This window comes from Mesoplodon mirus (genome assembly GCF_964341445.2).
Source record: "Mesoplodon mirus genome assembly, chromosome: 13".
Lineage (NCBI taxonomy): Eukaryota > Metazoa > Chordata > Mammalia > Artiodactyla > Ziphiidae > Mesoplodon > Mesoplodon mirus.
The window spans coordinates 62860649-62878965 of NC_138989.1; the positions used below are offsets into that span (position 1 = coordinate 62860649).

Below are 18317 nucleotides of genomic sequence, written 5' to 3' on the forward strand. Positions count from 1 at the left end.
ATGAGGCCACAGAAGCCCAAAGTGTAGCCCCTGGCCAAGGTCACTGGCAGGTCCTCCCTGTGTCCCTGACAAGTATTCTCAACTCCCCCACTCCCCACAGAATTCCTGAGGCCTTGGGCTGCTTCAAATGAGGGATGCCTCATGTTCAATACCTCCCTCTCTTTCAGAAGCTGGAGGTGTTCCTGGCCTTCCCACCTTAGCCAGGGGGAGCTAGGCTCCTTGACACTCTGCTAAATTTTGCTGCTTTGGGTGACAGGTCTTGAACTCAGTTTTCAAAATTGTTTGGTTAAAACATTGCAAGCTGGGAAGCCTGCCAAGGCCTCTTCTCTCCCGAGTGGAATTAGAATAAGGCAGCTGCCTGACCCTGTCCAATGGCCCTGATTCCCAAGTTCACACCCCAAGCACCTTTTGTAAAGCAACGTCACTGGAACCCAGCCTTATCCTGAAGTAGATATGTGGTGACATCCGAGGGGCCCTGGAAAGACCCTTTCTACCGCAGAGTACACCTGCTGTGGGTGTCAGACAGGCCTGAACTCACGGCTATAGGGCCTCCCCACGCTTCCTCAGCAGATGTGAGTTATAGTTTCAGATTGGGGGTGGTGGACGCTCTGTGGAACAGGGAAGCTCTACAGAACTGAGCCCAAATCCACCGTGAGTTAGCCCTGCCACTGGGAGGTGTGACAGCACTTTCTTTGCATTTCAGCCTGCTTGTCTTTTAAGTGGGGAGAGACAAAGAGTTGAAATTTGGGGAAAGGAGTGGTAGACAGTTGTGGGAGGTCCTGGGAACCTGGGATGAAGGAGGGGGAGGATGAGAAAGGGGAGTAGAGCAACCCTGAAGATTGACCACCTTTCCTATTTTGCTATATGGACATTTTTTGTTATTTTATTTTTAAAACTACTCTGTATGTTAACAACCACAAAATATATACTCGTGGTACAAAGGTCATGCGGCACAAAATGATGTATACAAACAGATAAAACCCCATTCCCCTCCCTCTTCTGCCTCCAGCCACCCAAGGTTTCTCCTCGTGGGGAACCACCGTTGCCAGGCCTCATGGATCCTTCCAGAAATCATCTGAGTATTTGCTTTTGCTGCACATGTGCTGAAATCTAAACCACACAATGTGATTCAAACTGTTACAGCATCCTCAGGTTCTTCCCATCTATGTGCTTGTTGTAACATCTTTGATACTAGGCCTCATTGTGTGTAAGTCACTTTACAATTTTCAAGGTGTTTTACCCCAGCGTATCTCAGATGACTCCGGGACAATCCTGGAGGTAGAGATGGCAATATCCTTATGCCCATTTTGCAGGCTGGGAAGTGGAGATTGAGAGAGGCTAGGCTACTTGCCGAAGGCCACACAGCGAGTGGGTGATTAAGACCCATTTAAATGCAACTTGCTTTTCCCTTGAGGGAAAATACTTCACTCCCCCGTATTGTGTTGGGTATAGAGCAGGTACTTAACAAAAAATAATTGACCTGGTAAACCTGGACTGTGTGTAGGCACAGCCAACAGGCAGGCCTGAGTAATCCCATCAGGCCATGGGGCAGGTTGTGGATACATGTGTACACTCACATACACTCAACATCCACACGTCTCCCCCCAGACTCGGGAAGGGTACACAGCATGTGGAGTCCCTTGCCCTGGCGGAGAGGGAGAGGTGCATTGGTAGCTGGGGAGGGTCTCTTGAGAGGCCATGTTAGGTTTAGTGGGGGCCAGCTTGCCTCCAATAAACATCTTCATTTCATCCACCACAGTCTTACAAATGGGGAATGTGGATGGGATCAGGGCTTGACTGGAGCTACAAGTCCCACGAGGCCTCTAAAGAACCTGGCGACTGGCCTTTATTCTCAGCTCTTGGATACCCCGCTAGCTTCAGAGGACAGCTTCAGAGGACTGGAGCCCCAGAGATGCAGGCTGGTGCAGTTTCAGGGCCTGGGAGAGTCCCCGAATGTCTTCAGAGTGCCCCCACCCCAGGCCTGGATGACTTCGGCCAGAGATTGACATCCATTAAATGCCCATGGGAGACCTAACCTAAAATTACCAGCAATTTGCCTAAGGAGCCCCCCTCCCCGACTCCTCGGTGTATTTGGCCCTTTATTGAGAACATGCTTTGATGGTGCTGACATTGAAAGAAAGACAGGTTTGGAATCAGAAAACCAGGCTCCAAACTCCCAGCGCTGGGCCAGATGATGTGGGGTGAGTCTGCCTAACCCTCTGAGCCTCAGTTCCTTCATCTCTAAAATGGGGATAGTGTCATAATTCACTGAGCTGGATGTTGGTGGGGCTGGCTGCATTTGGGAAATGCTTTGTAAGAGGTGACATGCTGCACCGACATTACACAGAGCATCACAGAGGCACCTGTGTGGGGTTCCTGAGGGACCCGGAGCACCTGGGGTGGAGGAAAGACAAGCGGGGAAGCAGAAAACAGTGCCCGAAGCCCCAGAAAAGGACACCAGCCCTGGGTGGAAAGTCAGGACTCCCAGTGCTGCACCAGCTGGCTACTCAGGGCTGGGGATTGTCCTCAGCCCTTTTGACTTCGCTGTTGGCATTTCCCCTGCTAATTAACATGTCATGGAGGTGGAGAGAAAGAAGAACTCAAAACAATTGATTTGTTATTTGCTAGCACATCTGGGAAAAGGCTGGGTGTGGGAGGTCAAAACAGGCTAGAAATCAGTGCTTCACGTTCTCAAGGAAACACTTGGATCTGTGGGTTTCAATTCTCTGTTGCTATCGCTGATGAAACTCCAGGAAATCGAGGTTCAACTGCAAACTCTGGACAGAGTAGAAGGCGGGTGGCGGGGAGGAGGAGAGGCATTTAAAGCTCTTCTGGCTTTGTCAAGAGAAGGGTAAATCGGGGACCTGGCTGGTGCTTAGGGAGCCGATTAATAAGTCATCTATCGGGCTTCCCTGGTGGCGCGGTGGTTGAGCGTCTGCCTGCCGATGCGGGGGGCACGGGTTCGTGCCCCGGTCCGGGAGGATCTTACATGTCACGGAGCGGCTGGGTCCGTGAGCCATGGCCGCTGAGCCTGCGCGTCCGGAGACTGTGCTCCACAACGGGAGAGGCCACGACAGTGAGAGGCCCACATACCACAAAAAAAATAAATAAATAAAATAAGTCATCTATCGAATGATCCATCCATCCATCCATTCACCAAGTGTGCACTGAGCACCCAGATTCCATCTAGCCCTTTCCTGAGGGTGCTCTGAGTGTTGCAGGGAGAGAAGACAAGGCTTTTGCTCTGTAAGCATCCAGACTCACATTCCAAACAATCACAGCATAATAAAAAATTGAGTCTCCACCTCAATAAATGGCAACATCATCTGTATCAGTTTGCATTTTTTCTGCATGATAACCATTCCAAAGCTTGGCTTTAAGACAACAACCATCTATTCAGCTCAGAATTTAGTGGGTTGATAATTTGGGTTGGGCTCAGCTGGGAGTCCTTTTGGTCTTATAGGGTTCACTTATATTTTTATGATTAGCTGGGACAGACTGCTCTGAGATGGCCTCAGCTGGGAACTTATCTCTGCTTCACATGGTCGCTCATCCTCCAGTGGGTTAGCCTGGGCTTGGTCATATGGGAGTCTGAATGAGAGTGGAAACGGCAAGGTCTTTTGAGGCCCAGGCTCAGAACTGGCATGATGCCACTTCCACTACATTGGTCAAAATCAGTCCAGTCGTATGGTGAAGCCGAGATTCAAGAGGTGGGGAAATAGATTCCGCCTCTTGGTGGGAGGGGCTACAAAGTCACCTTGCAAGGTGTGTGCGTACCAGGAGGGAAGGATTGGGACCACTTTTGCAAACTGTTAACACACCATCCTCCTAGTTGCTCAGGACAAAAGATCTGGAGTCCTTGTCCTCTGTCTCTCATGTTCCATGTCCAATCCATCCAAATCTGGTCACCTCTACCCTTGACATAGGTTTTGGATCTGGCTGCCTCTTTTTCTCTCTGCCCCATTCCCACCCTTGTCCAAGGAACAATCATTTCTTTCTTGGTCTCTGCTTCTGCCCTTTTGTCCCTGTAGCCTGTTCTCAATATGGTGGCCAGAGAGAGTCAATTTTTTTCACTTCTCTGCTCAGACACCCTCCTTTGGCTTCTAATCTCACTCAGAGTAAAAGCCAACATCCTATAATGGCCAGTGAGGTCCTGCATGGTCTCAATATTTATTGAGCTCCCAGTATTTATCTCACCTAAATTCCTACCACTCTCCCCTATCTCACTCTGCTTCAACCACACTGGTCTCCTGATGTTCCTCAAAATGCCAGGCACACTCTCACCACAGGGCCTTTGCACTTGCAGTTCTGTCTGCCTGGAAAACTCTTCTCCTGATATCTTCGTGCTCCTTCAGCTCCTTATGGAAAAGTCACCTTCTCAGTGAAGGCTCATCTGGCCATCCTATCTAAAAATTAACCTCCCGCCTACTCATCCTCCTTCCCTCTTGGTTTTCTCCTTAGCTCTTATCATCATCAATTAATGACATATTTTCTTATATAGCTACTTACTGTCTAGACCAGCACTGTCCAATGGAAATACAATGTAAGAAATATAAAATTTAAAATTTTCTAACAGTTACATTTTGAAAAGTATGGAATTTATTTTAATAATATACATTATTTAATTCAATATATCCAAAACTTATCATTTCAACATATAAGTAATTTGCAAAGTTTTTAGTAATTTTTACCTTTTTTTGTTGGTACTAAACCTTTGAAGTCTGGTGCTTATTTTACACTGACAGCCTTTATCAATTTGGACTAGCCACATTTCACATGGTGACCACACAGGGCAGTGCAGGACTAGATCACAGTCCCATGAAGGCACACGTTTTTGACTGTTATTCGTGGCTAATCCCAGCATTAGAATAGTGCCTGGCAAGTAATAGGCATGCAGTAAATATTTGGTGAGTGGATAAGTCAAGTTTAAAGTCAAATGCAATTGGCCAATCAAATGCATGTGGCCAGACAGCATTAGACCCAGAAAAGACCTGTTATCTGGCTGTCTTCATCCTTAGGGCTGCAGGAACAGAGCTGTGAAGCAGATAAAGTCAGTCTTTCTCTCCCAGCCTTGCCACCTTACTCAGCACCTCCATGATTTTTCCATTCTTTCTGGACAGAGAGAAAGCCTTGCAAGTTCATCCACACCCAACATTAAGGACTTAATGTGCTACCCTCTTGGGGACGTTTGTATCTTAAAAGCAGGAGTGAGAGAGAGTAATGCTTAATCCAAAGCAATGACTCCCTCCTGGAGAATTTTTGCCTCCAGTGGGAATGTTATTACTGGTCCATGACTATCTCTCATGTCCTAAGTTCACCCCAGGAGCAGGAGGCCAGCCAGGGTGCTTCCGTTGACAGGGAGGTCTTGGGTGGTGGTTGGTTGCTGGGTGCCCTGGCCACTGTCCTCTGCCTGCCATTTCACTGTAGACCGTGCTTGGGGCTTGAGGGGGAGAGGGGGGACTTGGAAGAAGTAGGTCTTCCCTGAGCCTGTTCTCTGCAGCCAGCCCAGTGGAGGGTGAGAAACGCTTGTCCTCTGTAAGGCACTTTCATAGCTGGCATCTTATAGTCACCCTGTCAGGTGGCCAGGTGAGCCACTACGCACTCATTTTGCATATCAGAAAGCTCAGTGAAGAGCTAGGAAGTGAAGTGCCTCAGCTGCTCTCCTGAGGCACAGTCTTGGCCTGTGGGGACTCTTGGTCCAACTGGGGGGACCTGGCCAAAGGGACATTGGCCTGGGGTGATACCTACGCAGGACACCAGGCGATGAGCCGAGTGGACATGGGCACAGCCAGACATGGCCTGCCTGGGGTTGGGCGGCGGTCATGCTGGTGGAAGCAGATGCCATCACAGGCCAAGCCAGGGCCAACAGAGTCCCCTGAGGTGACTTGAGAGGGGCCTTTGCTGTTTTAGGCATCTGGGGCCTGCTAGTTCTGAGATGGTGACAGCGTGGGCTTTTCCAGGCATCGTCTCCCTCCCGCGCTCCTTTCTCTTCCCTCTCTCCCTTTAGACGTCCCCTTTCCCGTTCTCTCCTACAGCCACTCTCCTGCCTTCCTTCCTCCTCTCGCATATATTTCAACCAACCTCCTCCCTCACTCCCTCCTCCCCCCGCCACACACACACACACACACACACACACACACACACACACCCCGCATCCCAGGGTGCCAGACCGAGGTGCCCACGGGCAGTAACAGTTGGGAATCTAATTTAATTGCCTCTGGCTCCCTCTGAAAGTAGGTACACCCCACCCGCTGGCGGAATTTAATTTCAGGGCATGGGGAGGCCAGGAGCTCCCCACACCCTGTGCCCTGACTCACTGGCTGCCATGTGAAATCCCAGCGTTAGGACTTCATGATGTGACCTTGCTAAAACATAACTGCTCCTGGGGAAAGCCACCGTTGCACGTCTGTCATTGCCCATCACAGTGAGCAGGCCCTGAGAGCCAGGCTGGTAGCAGGGTGGAGGAGGCAGAGGAGAACACGGAGTCAGAAGGAACAGAACTCTCCTTGGGGAAGCGGGAGGCCGAGGAAGGATGTTACCCTCAGTCCTGCCCACAGCAGTCCTAGGGCTGGGCCTTTGTGTGGGTGTGACCTGTGTGCTGCAAATCTCAACAGAGTCCTAGTGGAAGTGGCTTTCTGAACTTGGTCTGCCTATTTTGGATACCAGGCAATGCTAATGTGAGGTGGGCCCAGGTAGCCGCCCTGACACTTCTTGAAAGTTGTTGAGGCTTGGGTTTTTGTTTGTTGTTTTTTTAATTTACTTGAGTCATTATCAAGAATAATAGAAGATTATCTAAACTCATGACCTAGGACGAACTACATATGGTTTACAAGAAAGCTAACCAGTGCCGTCAACAGTGCAGACCCCTCCTTCCTTGGCCAGGAATGGCAGGAGGCTTTCTGTTCTGGGTTTGAAAGCACTTCTTCTTCTGGGTTCGTTGGTTGTAATTCACACTGACCACTTGGTGTGCTGGTCCACCCCAGTCCACGTTGGATTTGCAACTGGATCCTTAGATTCGTTGAAAGAATTCCCAGTCTTTCTGTCTGCAGCGTCTCCCACATCAGTCTTTCTATGTTACACTTTACCTCCTTGAGTCACATTTGTTCCTCTGCTACCATGAAACGCCCCAGTGCTGAAAAGCTGGGAGGCAGCTGTTTTGCACACTCCCAAGGCTTTTAGCAGGATGCTACTTCCTACATGTTCAACAGTTCATTTCCCTCCTTCCCTCCCTCCCTCCCTCCCCACTTCCTTCCTTCCTTCCTTCCTTCCTTCCTTCCTTCCTTCCTTCCTTCCTTCCATGAGTTCTTACTACGTATTAAGATCTGTGCCAAGCACTAGGAATACAGGTGCATGAGATAGAGCCAGGTCCTGCCCTCATGGGGTGAGGTCTTCTGACCATAGATACCTTCTACAAAATGCCCTTTTTTTGTTTGTTTGTTTGTTTTGTTTTTTTTGCGGTACGTGGGCCTCTCACTGTCACGGCCTCTCCCGTTGCGGAGCACAGGCTCCGGACGCGCAGGCCCAGGGGCCATGGCTCACGGGCCCAGCCGCTCCGCGGCATGTGGGATCCTCCCGGACCGGGGCACGAACCCGTGTCCCCTGCGTTGGCAGGCGGACTCTCAACCACTGCGCCATCAGGGAAGCCCCAAAATGCCCTTTTATGACTATAGTGGGAATGTTTTCATAGAGCTCCTTGGCATTAGATAGAAAAAAGGATCTTCTGGGATGGAACATGCCCAGAAGATGATCCCGTTACCTACAGGCGCTTTCCTCTTCTGTAATTGCATCCTGTCTCTAGCTGACCTCCCGCTGCTGGGCTCCCTTCCCTTATCCCTGGTTTGCAACCACAACTGGAGAACTGGTCCTTCGCTGCTTGCTGGAAGTTTGCTGTTTAACTGTCTCATGCCCATGAGCAGGTAGGCTTCCTTAGGATGGAAAGTTCCCTCCCGGCAGTGCTTTGAGAGCCAGGAATTCAGTTCCTCGGAAGAAGCTGAGCTTTTCATTAGAGATCAAAGGCTGGCCCTGGGGAAGCATTCACAAAGCGGCTGTAAAGAATCCCTCTGGTCATATCACTTCCTTTCTTGGCCGTTTGTTCCCATTGGTCAGGGAACCAAACTATGCAGAGGGAGGAAAGCAGACTTCTAGCAGCCAAGAAACTGAGCCAGGGAATAGGCTTCTTTGGGGTGGTCAACTGGAGCAAAAGAGGTTAATTCGATTTACCTGGAGTGAGGACGGGAGCCAGAAAGAGCAGTCTAGGAAGCGGGGGTCTGGGCAGATGACCCACTTTCCACATTCTTCATCTCTGATTCCTCTGGGTCGCACTCAAGTAGTGAGCTCACGAGGTACACCCCAGCCCTGGTCCTGCCATTCAGACATCCCACAACCTGCCCCCTCCTCCTTCTCTCCTGTATCACCTCTCCAACCATCCTGCATCTGAGTGGTTCACAAAGGATGCGTTACCTAGCAACACGAAACCTGAACGTGTCCCAAGCTGGAGAAGTTGGTGGGGGCCACTGGGAGGCTCAGAATATGCAGGAAACAAAGTTCTGAGCTGTATCAGTGCAGACAGAGGCTCCTGGGGCCATGTTGAGTAGAAGAGGGAGTCTGTCTTTGGATGCCTGCCTGTGGGTGGCTTCTCCTCCTTGCATCTGCAGGCTTGGGCCCTGAATACTCGGGTGTGCTCTCTGCTTGCTGTCATGTTCCTTCCTCTTTCCCCATCACCCAGACCAGCCTTTCTGTGCTTTCAAAGACCAGTTTGTCCTAACTATGCTCAGGCAGGGGGTAGATGTTGCAGTGAATTTGCATCATCTCATAGTGGGCACAGAAGGGACCCTGGAGGTGCTCCAGGCCATCTCCCCTCCAGTGTTCACACTTCTCTGCTGGCAGCTAGCCAGCCTCTGCATGGACACGACCAGTGATGAGGAACTTTGGAGGACAAAGTGAATTCTAAGAAATGTCTTCCTTATGTTGACCCAGATCTACCAGAAAGAGCTAATCCCTTTGCCTGCAGCTATTACCTGACCCTGAGTCTCCTCTTTGCTGCTCACACCCAGATTCTTCAGCTGTTCCTCCTCTTAGACAACTCAAGTTCCCTCCCAACCCTGGTCTCCTCATCAGACTCCAGTTTATCCCTGTCCATGTTAACACAAGGTGCCCAGAATTTGTGCCAAGACCCCAGAATTTTCCTCCATCCCTCTTTACCAGTTAAACCCTATGAATGGTAGGACTTAAAGCTTTTCACAGGATTTCCAGGGACCCTGCAGGAGTTGCCTGTGACAGGAGCACCCAATGGGCTGGAAAGACCTTGGTCTACTCCATCAAAGTTGGGGCTTGTCCTTGGCATTTTCTTAGGCCAGGGAAGAGGCCTGGGGCTGCTGGTCAATGTGGACTGGGCTGAACCTACACGATGTCAGCCACCACGGCCATTTCCCAGCATCTCTCACAGCAGAGGTTCAGACTGCTTCCCCATGAGCACCAGCAGCTGGTCCCTCGTTATCTCATGGTTACTAGGAAGGAAAGGCTTCCTCCTGGGGGAGCTTGGGATGGGGACGGGCGTGGGGAGGGGAGGTGGGCCCACCAGGGCCTGGGCAGGCGGGTTCCTCTCTGGGGTAGCATGTGTGGATGGGTGTGGAGCACACTGCACGGGATCTCAGGAGGCCTGGACTTAAGTCCCAACTTGGTCATAACGACCTGGGAGCCCTCGGACAAGCCACCCGCCATTTTCCAGCCTCCTCGGGGTTCTCATCCTGTAGATCAAAGGCTGTATGATCTCTTAGCCTAGTTTAGCTTGAATATTCGATGATTCCATGAAGAACTGTATTTCCTTGCTAGCTAATAATCTAACACTTAACTCTTCTAAGATAACGAAGGTCTTTTTTCTCTTTTTTCCTTCCTTCTTCCTTTCTTCCCTCTCTTCTTCGCGCCTCCCCGCCTCTTTCTCTTTCCTTCTCTCTTGCATTCTCTCACTTTCTTGCATTCTCTCTCCCTCCCTTCTTGGAAGTTTCCTTAATCCTTCTAAGAACAAAGGACATTTACTGCGTGGAATTTGTCCTGAAATCACTCACTTTACAGCTGATTATTGGAGATAAAATTTGTCCAGAAATAAAATGCCAAGTATAATAGGCAAATGCCACAAATCTGATGGAGAGAAGAGTTTCATCCACTGGGAGATTCCATCCCAGAGTTAACATCTGCCCTGGGTGGTCGAGGTTGGACAGACTGCAACAGCCCTGGGAGGTAGGGTATGGGGCCAGGGGGCAGGTAAGACCCCTGGGGGTCCAGGAGAGGTGAGAGGGAAGGTCACAGGGAGCAGTGAGAGAGAGAGAGGCCAGAAGGGGCGTTTGCAAGGGATGGGACACTCAGAACTGGCTTTAGGATGATGTGGCAGCCATTGGAAGATGGATTTAGAAGTCCAGCACTGGTCTACTCTGCCTCTCCCTGCTTTGAGCTCAGTTCCAGTGTGGACATGGGACAGAACACACAGGCTTGTCCCAACAGGAGGTGGGGCAGGAGACCTGGGTCTGGCCTGGCCTGCTGGGGGACTCCGGGGGCAGTCACAACACTCAGTGCGCAAGGTCTTCCTGTGCTTCTTACTTGGCTTCCCCGCAAGCAAGAGGAGAGGCCAGGCCAGAAGATGCCTGTGGCCCCTTCAGCGGAGAGATGTTAGCAGGTGTGTAGCATCAGGTACATCACTGTGGGTCACGGTCTCGGAAACTGAGGCCCAGAGAAGTCCAGTGTCCAGCCTGGTCTGACAGCGAGGGGAGGCACCCAGGCCTCTAAGACGGAGCCCTTACACCGGGTGACTCTGCCTGGCTCTGAAAGCCTCTTTGGTAGCAGAGGGCTTCCTCCCTGGCCTCTTGTGGGCAGAAATCTGCTTTCAAAAAACTGGTTTTCTTTGCTGCTTGAGAGCTGGCTTTTCAGAGAGGAGTAGACTCTGACTCCAGCCCAGCTTCAAGGAGGTGCTCAGCAGAGACAAGTATCAGCCTCTGGTCCCTGCGGGCTGGCTGCCCTCCATCCCGGGCCTTTGGGAGGGACTCTCTTTGGCCCACCCCTCCCTTGTGACTCTGCTGTGGGCCCCGCCCTCCTGTTTTGTCCCCACCTCTAAGGGAGAGTGATGCGGGTCAGTGACCTGAGGACAGTGGGAATCTGACGCCTGAGAACTGGCCTGGGGAGGATGGGACCTGCCGGCTTCCCTGGAGATGCGGCAAGGTTTGGTTTCCATCCTATTCTCCCAGGGTCCTGCATCTCTGGGAGGAGTGGGGGACGTTCGGCCTGGTTGGCCCGTGGGTCTGCAACCTTGTCCCTGAGGCCCCCGCTGGCAGTAGGCAGTTATCCCGGGGCACTGGGGTGGGAGGCAGGCCCCCCCTGGTCCTTGTCCCCAGCACTGCCTGCTCTTCTCTTTCCCTCTTCACCTGAGGGTTTGAAGGCAGTGCCTCTCAGCCCTGGAGTCTGAAGGATGAAAGCCACGTTACCTTGAGGTGACCAAGTTGGTGCAGATTAGAAAACAGCTAGAATATTCCTCCAGCTCAGGATGCTGCCTGCTCCGGAGAAGCCTATCAGGCCACATGGATCTGCTGTCTCCACCGACGTTTCTGGCTTTCTGACTTGTTGGCCTGGCTCTTCTCAGCTCCCACCCAGGCCCAGCTCTGAGGCTCCTCTGGCCCCCTTGTCTCCATCCCCATTGTCCCCAGGAAACCTGGACCGGCCCAGCGTGTCCTCTGGGTGTCCAGGCCCCGTTTCTGCCCTGCTCTCCTCCTCAGCAGGGCCCCTCGCTTTGTCAAGCCTTCTCGTTCCCTGGCTCTGCCCTCCCTCCCACTGACAACTGGTTTTCAGGAAAGACCTCAGTTCAAATCTCTGCTCTGTCATTTACCAGATGAGTGTCAATGAACCTTCCAGAGACTCGAGACCTCTGTCACTGTCATCTCCACCCACCTTGCCCACAGCCTTTGGCCCCCATGTCCTCCGCTTCTCTTTTACCTTCCCTTCCTCGTGGGGCTGCGTGGTTTCTGCTGTTGCGCCCCCTCTCCAGCTGCCAGCCTCTTTGGCTCCCTGCCCATGAGGCACGAATCAGCCACCAGGTCTTGTGGAGCGCCTGCGAGTGCCAGGTGGCCATCAGGCAAGACCCTGCACAGGGGCCTCCCCCTGCCCCAGCCCTGCCTTGCCTTGCTCAGGCCCCAGGGGAGCACCCCTGCTCGAAGGTCCTCCCAGCTAGCTCTCAGGGGGGTCCTATAGCATCAATTTCCAGAATTCTAAGGTGCACATGTTTTTCTACACATTTCTGAAACTAATTTGTGTCTTACAGTTGCTGTGTTTCTTTTCTTTTTTTTAAGAAGATGTTCGGGGTAGGAGTTTATTAATTAATTAATTTATTTTTGCTGTGTTGGGTCTTCGTTTCTGTGCATGGGTTTTCTCTAGTTGTGGCAAGCGGGGGCCACTCTTCATCGCGGTGCGCGGGCCTCTCACTATCGCGGCCTCTCTTGTTGCGGAGCACAGGCTCCAGACGCGCAGGCTCAGTAGTTGTGGCTCACGGGCCTAGTTGCTCCGCGGCATGTGGGATCCTCCCAGACTAGGGCTCGAACCCGTGTCCCCTGCATTAGCAGGCAGATTCTCAACCACTGTGCCACCAGGGAAGCCCTTGCTGTGTTTCTTTAATGTGGTGTTGTTTTTTTTTTTTAAAAAGTAACCCCTCTTTCTCCTCACTCCCTAAAAATGTGATTTAGTTCATGATGAATCCTCCAATTGATGGCATTTCAGTCCTGGGGAAATAAGATAAATGGGTAATATATTCAAGGACACCTGGAGATTATTTTTTTAACCCAAAGGAGTAACTCTAATGGGAAAAATTGTAGGTTGTTTGTTGATGAGGGCACTTTGGGATGTGTTACTCAGCTGTCACTGGTCACTGGCTTGTCATGGGCCCGACCAGTCTACCCTAAGAACTTCACTCCTCTGGTCTTAGAGACCGAATACAGCAGCTGTTACTTTCACAGACCCTACAGCAGGGGCCCCAGAATGGATGTCTCCTGCCTTTCATGTCCTTCTGAGCAGAGCTGATGAGACTGAGAACCCTCTGGGGATGGCGATGACAGGGGAGAGGGGCACAAAGTCCCAGAACAGAAGTCAAAGGACTTTTGCAGGTAGACATTGCCTGAAATATTATGAGCCATATAGATACTTCTGTTCACTTTTCTCTTGCTGCCCATACAGGAGAGAGGGCAGCTGCCCTCACTGCCCAGTGCATCAGTTGGAGGGCACAGGTTACAGGAGAGTGGAAACCTCTCCAGGGTGGTGGTCGGTCCTCTCCCTAATGGGCCTCCATAGAAACCGGAAGGGCCCCCCTCACAGGGTGGGCGCCCTCCTGGCAGGAGGGGCTTGTGGGAGGGAGGCAGCTGCTGTTCCTGGTGGTGGGAGAGGCTCCACCAGCCCCCGAGGGGGAGGATGCTGGCCTGCTCTGCCTGCCCAGCCCCTGTGCACTGCAGCTTTAAAACCTGGAGCTCTTTATGGCTGAGTAATATTCCATTGTATATATTGAGCTATTTGTAGTGAGGTGGATAGACCTAGAGTCTGTCATACAGAGTGAAGTAAGTCAGAAGGAGAAAGACAAATACCGTATGCTAACACATATATATGGAATTTAAGAAAAAGAAATGTCATGAAGAACCTAGGGGTAAGACAGGAATAAAGACACAGACCTACTAGAGAATGGACTTGAGGATATGGGGAGGGGGAAGGGTAAGCTGTGACACAGTGAGAGAGTGGCATGGACATATATACACTACCAAACGTAAAATAGGTAGCTAGTGGGAAGCAGCCGCAGAGCACAGGGAGATCAGCTCAGTGCTTGGTGACCACCTGGAGGGGTGGGGTAGGGAGGGTGGGAGGGAGGGAGAAGCAAGAGGGAAGAGATATGGGGACATATGTATATGTATGACTGATTCACTTTGTTAGAAAGCGGAAACTAATAAAAACAAAAACAAAAACAAAAAAAACCTGGAGCTCACCCGGGCCTATCTGCCCCTCTCTTTCCCTCTCAATTTCAAATCAGTTTGCCTTCAACCAGCCCCAGTGCATCAGTCGCCTCGAGCCACTGCTTTTCCCTCAGTCCCTCCAGCAGTCAGCCAACCAGGTATTTACTGAGTGCCAGCTCCAGGGAGGTGCGTGGGGATCCAGAAACAGCAAGACAGGAAGCTCAGCCAGCTGGGGGCGGTGAGTGTGAAGAAACAGCTCAAGGTAGCTACTGCCAGGTGCCAAATGAGTGGTAGTGACAGGGCCTTCTACAGGAATGCAGAGGAGGAAGGCGTCCCTGGGGGCTGGCAGGCAGGGGAGGCATTTTTTGAGTTGCTGAGAGATGACCTTTAAAGACAGGGAAGGCAGCAACCAGCATGAGCAATGGCCCCGGGGTGGGAATGTGCGTGGAGTGTGTGGAGATTTGATGTCGGGGAGGGCTTGGGCGGTGGGGATCAGGGGGATGGAGCTTGAGGATCAGACTAAGGGGTGCGCATCTCACCAGTAAGCAATGGGGACTCCCCCTCTGAAGGCAGACCAGTTAGCAAACTTGGCTAAAATTCTTTGCTCTATGTATGGAGTTGGTCTTTTTCTTTTGGAGCTGCCTTGTCCAACACAGAAGCCGCTAACCACAAGTGGCCATCGGAACTAAGGTGTGTTGCAAGTGCCAGATGTACGCTGGATTTTGAAGACTTAATATGAAAAAAAAACCAGTGTAAAATATCTCAATAATTTTTTTATATTGAGTACATGTTGAAACAATATTTTGGATATACTGAGTTATATAACATATACTATTAAAATTAAATTCACCTCTTTTTACTTCTTTGAAGGTGGCTACTAGAAAATTTACAATTACATATGTGGCTCACACTGTAATTTAATAGGCAGTGCTGGATTGGAGTCTTTGTAATATCCCTTTTTTTTAAACCCCATTCGCTTCTTCTGCAGTCATGCCTGTCTTTCACTTTGTTAGTTTTCGACAGCTCTCCTTTCCCTTCTTGCCCTCCTTCCTTTGGTCACGTGGACCTTCTCCTCCTTTTTTACGGTATGATAGATGGTGGCGAGGGAGAAGGGGGAATCCAGAGCCTGCTTGCTCAGGCTACAGTCCCTGGACTCATGGAAGCCAGAATTCACCAGGCAGAGGAGGCCCTACTGATCTGGAATGCTGGTGGGAATTAAGGTTCTAGATCATTCTTTTCTGGCTCACTTGCAGTGAGCCAGAAATGCATTTTATTTCCATTTTGTTTTGCAAATATTTATTTTTAAAAGATTAAAAAAAAATCTATCAATGGCCTGCATGTCATTTACAAAGTCAGATAGCTCCAGTATAAGACACATTTAGTAAAACAGCAATTGTCTGCCCCTTGCCCTCCCCACCCTAGCCCCGCCACTAGAAGCTCAACATTTCCAACTCTTCTTCGAGTACTTACTTCCTGAAATACATAACTTACTAAGTGAATTCTAAATAAATTCTTTTACTGCTCTTTGTTGATTTTTCAATTTTGACATTGTCTATTTTCTTCTTATGGAAGAAATGTTCTTTTCTGTTCTAAAATAGTTTATTAATGCTTGTTGTGTTATTAACATATAAATATTGTTCACTGCTGAACCAAGTAGTATGTAATCATTACACTTTCTGAACAATTTTTTCTCTTCTTAGAGGTAATAATTGCCTGCTTTCTGTGACATTTTTTACAAATTCTTACCAAATGCTCTACAAAATTGGAAAATTCCTTCCAATACTATTTTCATGTGGCCAAATATGATGGTAATGTTATATTTTTGATCCACCCCCCAGCTACCCCTCAGAGCGCCCTCCCTCCTCCCCGCCTTGAAATGATTGCTGGAGGCCCTGTACAGCCATGTGCTTGGGAAAGCCCCTCTTCCAGGTGTCACCCCCTATTTCTTTGCTCCTTTCTTTTGGTTTGCATCAGTAGTTCTTTGAGAAAGGGTGTGAGAAGATTAATTGTTTTTGAGACCCTCCATGGTTGAAAATGGCCTCACTCTACTCTCACGCCTGATTAATAGTTTGGCTGGGCACAGAATTCTAGATTGAAAATCTTCCCCCGACACCCCTTCGGCACCTTGAAAGCAGTTGCTCTACTGTTTTCAAGCTTCCAGTGTTGCTCTTGAAAAATTCTGGTGCTATCCTGCTTCCAGACCCTTCGAATGGGACCAGTTTGCTTTCTCTCTGGAAGGTGTCAGAATCATCTCTCTGCCCCACTGCTTGGACATTTCCCAGGGAGATGCCTTGGTGTGTGGTTCTTCTCCCCTCTCCCCCCATTTTTCTGGGCACTCAGAGGGCCTTTTCTATCTAGAAGCTGACTGTCAGTTCTGGGAACTACTTTAAATAATTTTTTTCAACAATTTTCTCCATTCTTTCTCTCTTACTAGAAAACTGTGGAATCTTCTGACTGCAACCTTCAACGTTGCCATCTTTTTCCTCAACTCCTTGTTTTCTTGTTCTGCTTTCTGGGAAATCTCCCCAGCGTTATCTTCCAACCTGCTGAATTTCAGATTTCACCTCTTATATTTTTAATTTCCAAGAGCTCTGTTTTTTCATCACTCCTTTTAAAGGAGCTTGTTGTTGTCTCATGGACCCGACATCATTTTTCTGAGGATTTTTTTTTTTTTTTTTTTTGCGGTACGCGGGCCCCTCACTGCTGTGGCCTCTCCCATTGCGGAGCACAGGCTCCGGACGCGCAGGCTCAGCGGCCATGGCTCACGGGCCCAGCCCCTCCGCGACATGTGGGATCCTCCCGGACCGGGGCACGAACCCGCGTCCCCTGCGTCAGCAGGCGGACTCTCAACCACTGCGCCACCAGGGAAGCCCTCGTGAGGATATTAATTAAAGTGTTTTGAAGTTTATTTTTTTCGGATCCTTGCATTACTTCTGTTCCTCTGAGTTTCTTTTCTTTTTTTTTTTTTTTAAATTTAGTATATTCTTTCTCTCTTTTCACTTTGTAATCTTCCTCAAGAGACTGGTCATCCTTGGCTGTCTGTTCATATTGAAGAGTAGGTCACTAATAACTTCCAGAATCTGTGTGTGTGTGTGTATGGATATGGACCTTTCAACTTATGGGCTTTATTATGGAGTTGCCAGTTGGGGACTCAACCATTTTACGGGGTCCTCCCAACTGTAGAGCTATTTCTGGGGCCAGTTTCCAACCTGGGGCTGTGGGGCGTGCAGGGGAGGGGCACCTGAGCGACAGCGCCCTCTGAACCAAGAGGCAGAAGGGAGCAGGGGTTCCCAAAGCTCCAAGTGTAAGACTTTCGCTTAACCCCCCCTGTTTGAGCACGGTGCTGCACCCCTGTCCTCCTCTACTGGAGCCTTTCTGGCTCAGTTTCCCTGCAAAATGCCAGGGCGAGGGAGCGGCAGTCACTGCCCTGCATGGGAGAGGGGAGATGCCCTGGGCAGAATTGCTCCTCATAGAGACTGGCCACCAGCCTCCCTGTTCTCAGCGCCGCCATCTCTCCTGCCACCACAGGAGTTGTCCTGACCCTTCCAGCACGTGTGGCAAATCTGTCCGCTTCTCGTTGACTGCGCCTTCATTAGGTGCTTGGTTTCCAATTCCTCAGCTCTGCTAATTGCTCCATCTGCTTTCCACCTTCCAAAAATCTGTTGACTTTTGCTGCCTGCTGATGTCACCTCTCCTGTTCTCTCTGTCCTTGTCTGTTTATTTTCCCTTTATGCCTTTGCTCTCATTTCAGTGGGGTTTGGGAAGGAGCAGATATATGTTGAACCTGCCATGTTTAGCAGGAAGCCTCTGTAAAGCTTCCTGAGGTGCCAAGTCTACTTCCTTCCTTATTAAAGGACTCCAGCGCTGAGAGCTGGATCTTTGCTTATGGAAAATTTGTAAGGCTTTGTCATCATCAAGGTCAATGTTATTTAGAAGGTAGTGGAGACTAGACTAAATGCAACGTTGAGCCCAACTTATTGCTGGAAATCTTTGCTTTTAAATAAATGATAATATTATAACAAATTATTTCATTATTACTTAAAAATTGTGTGGGATTAGATTTTTTATTTTTCTTACAATTGCATGGAAAACAACTTCTGGTTGTTTTCTCTTTGGAAATTTGGGCTCCCTGTCGGCTGGATCCTGGCTAGCCAAGTCTTCATTAGAGTTCAGAGCTTGACTACGCTGGAATAAATTTTCTCTAGGCATCTATTTAAAAAGGTAGTAGGGTCAATAAGGTTGACCTTATGGGAGAAATTCAAGAAAGCCAAACTGCCTCCAGGGACCTTAAAATTCCTTTAACAAGTGTGCTCATTTAAAAGAGGGTGCTTATCTATTTATTAAACAAAA

The 18317-nt window shown here is 49.9% G+C and overlaps 1 protein-coding gene across 1 annotated transcript in view; it reads left to right on the plus strand.

The window, feature by feature from the left end:
* The window catches only part of ARK2C (arkadia (RNF111) C-terminal like ring finger ubiquitin ligase 2C), a gene marked incomplete at its 3' end in the record, with an annotated part of 105908 nt that overhangs the window by 72503 nt on the left and 15088 nt on the right, over nt 1-18317 (plus strand). The window lies entirely within an intron of this gene.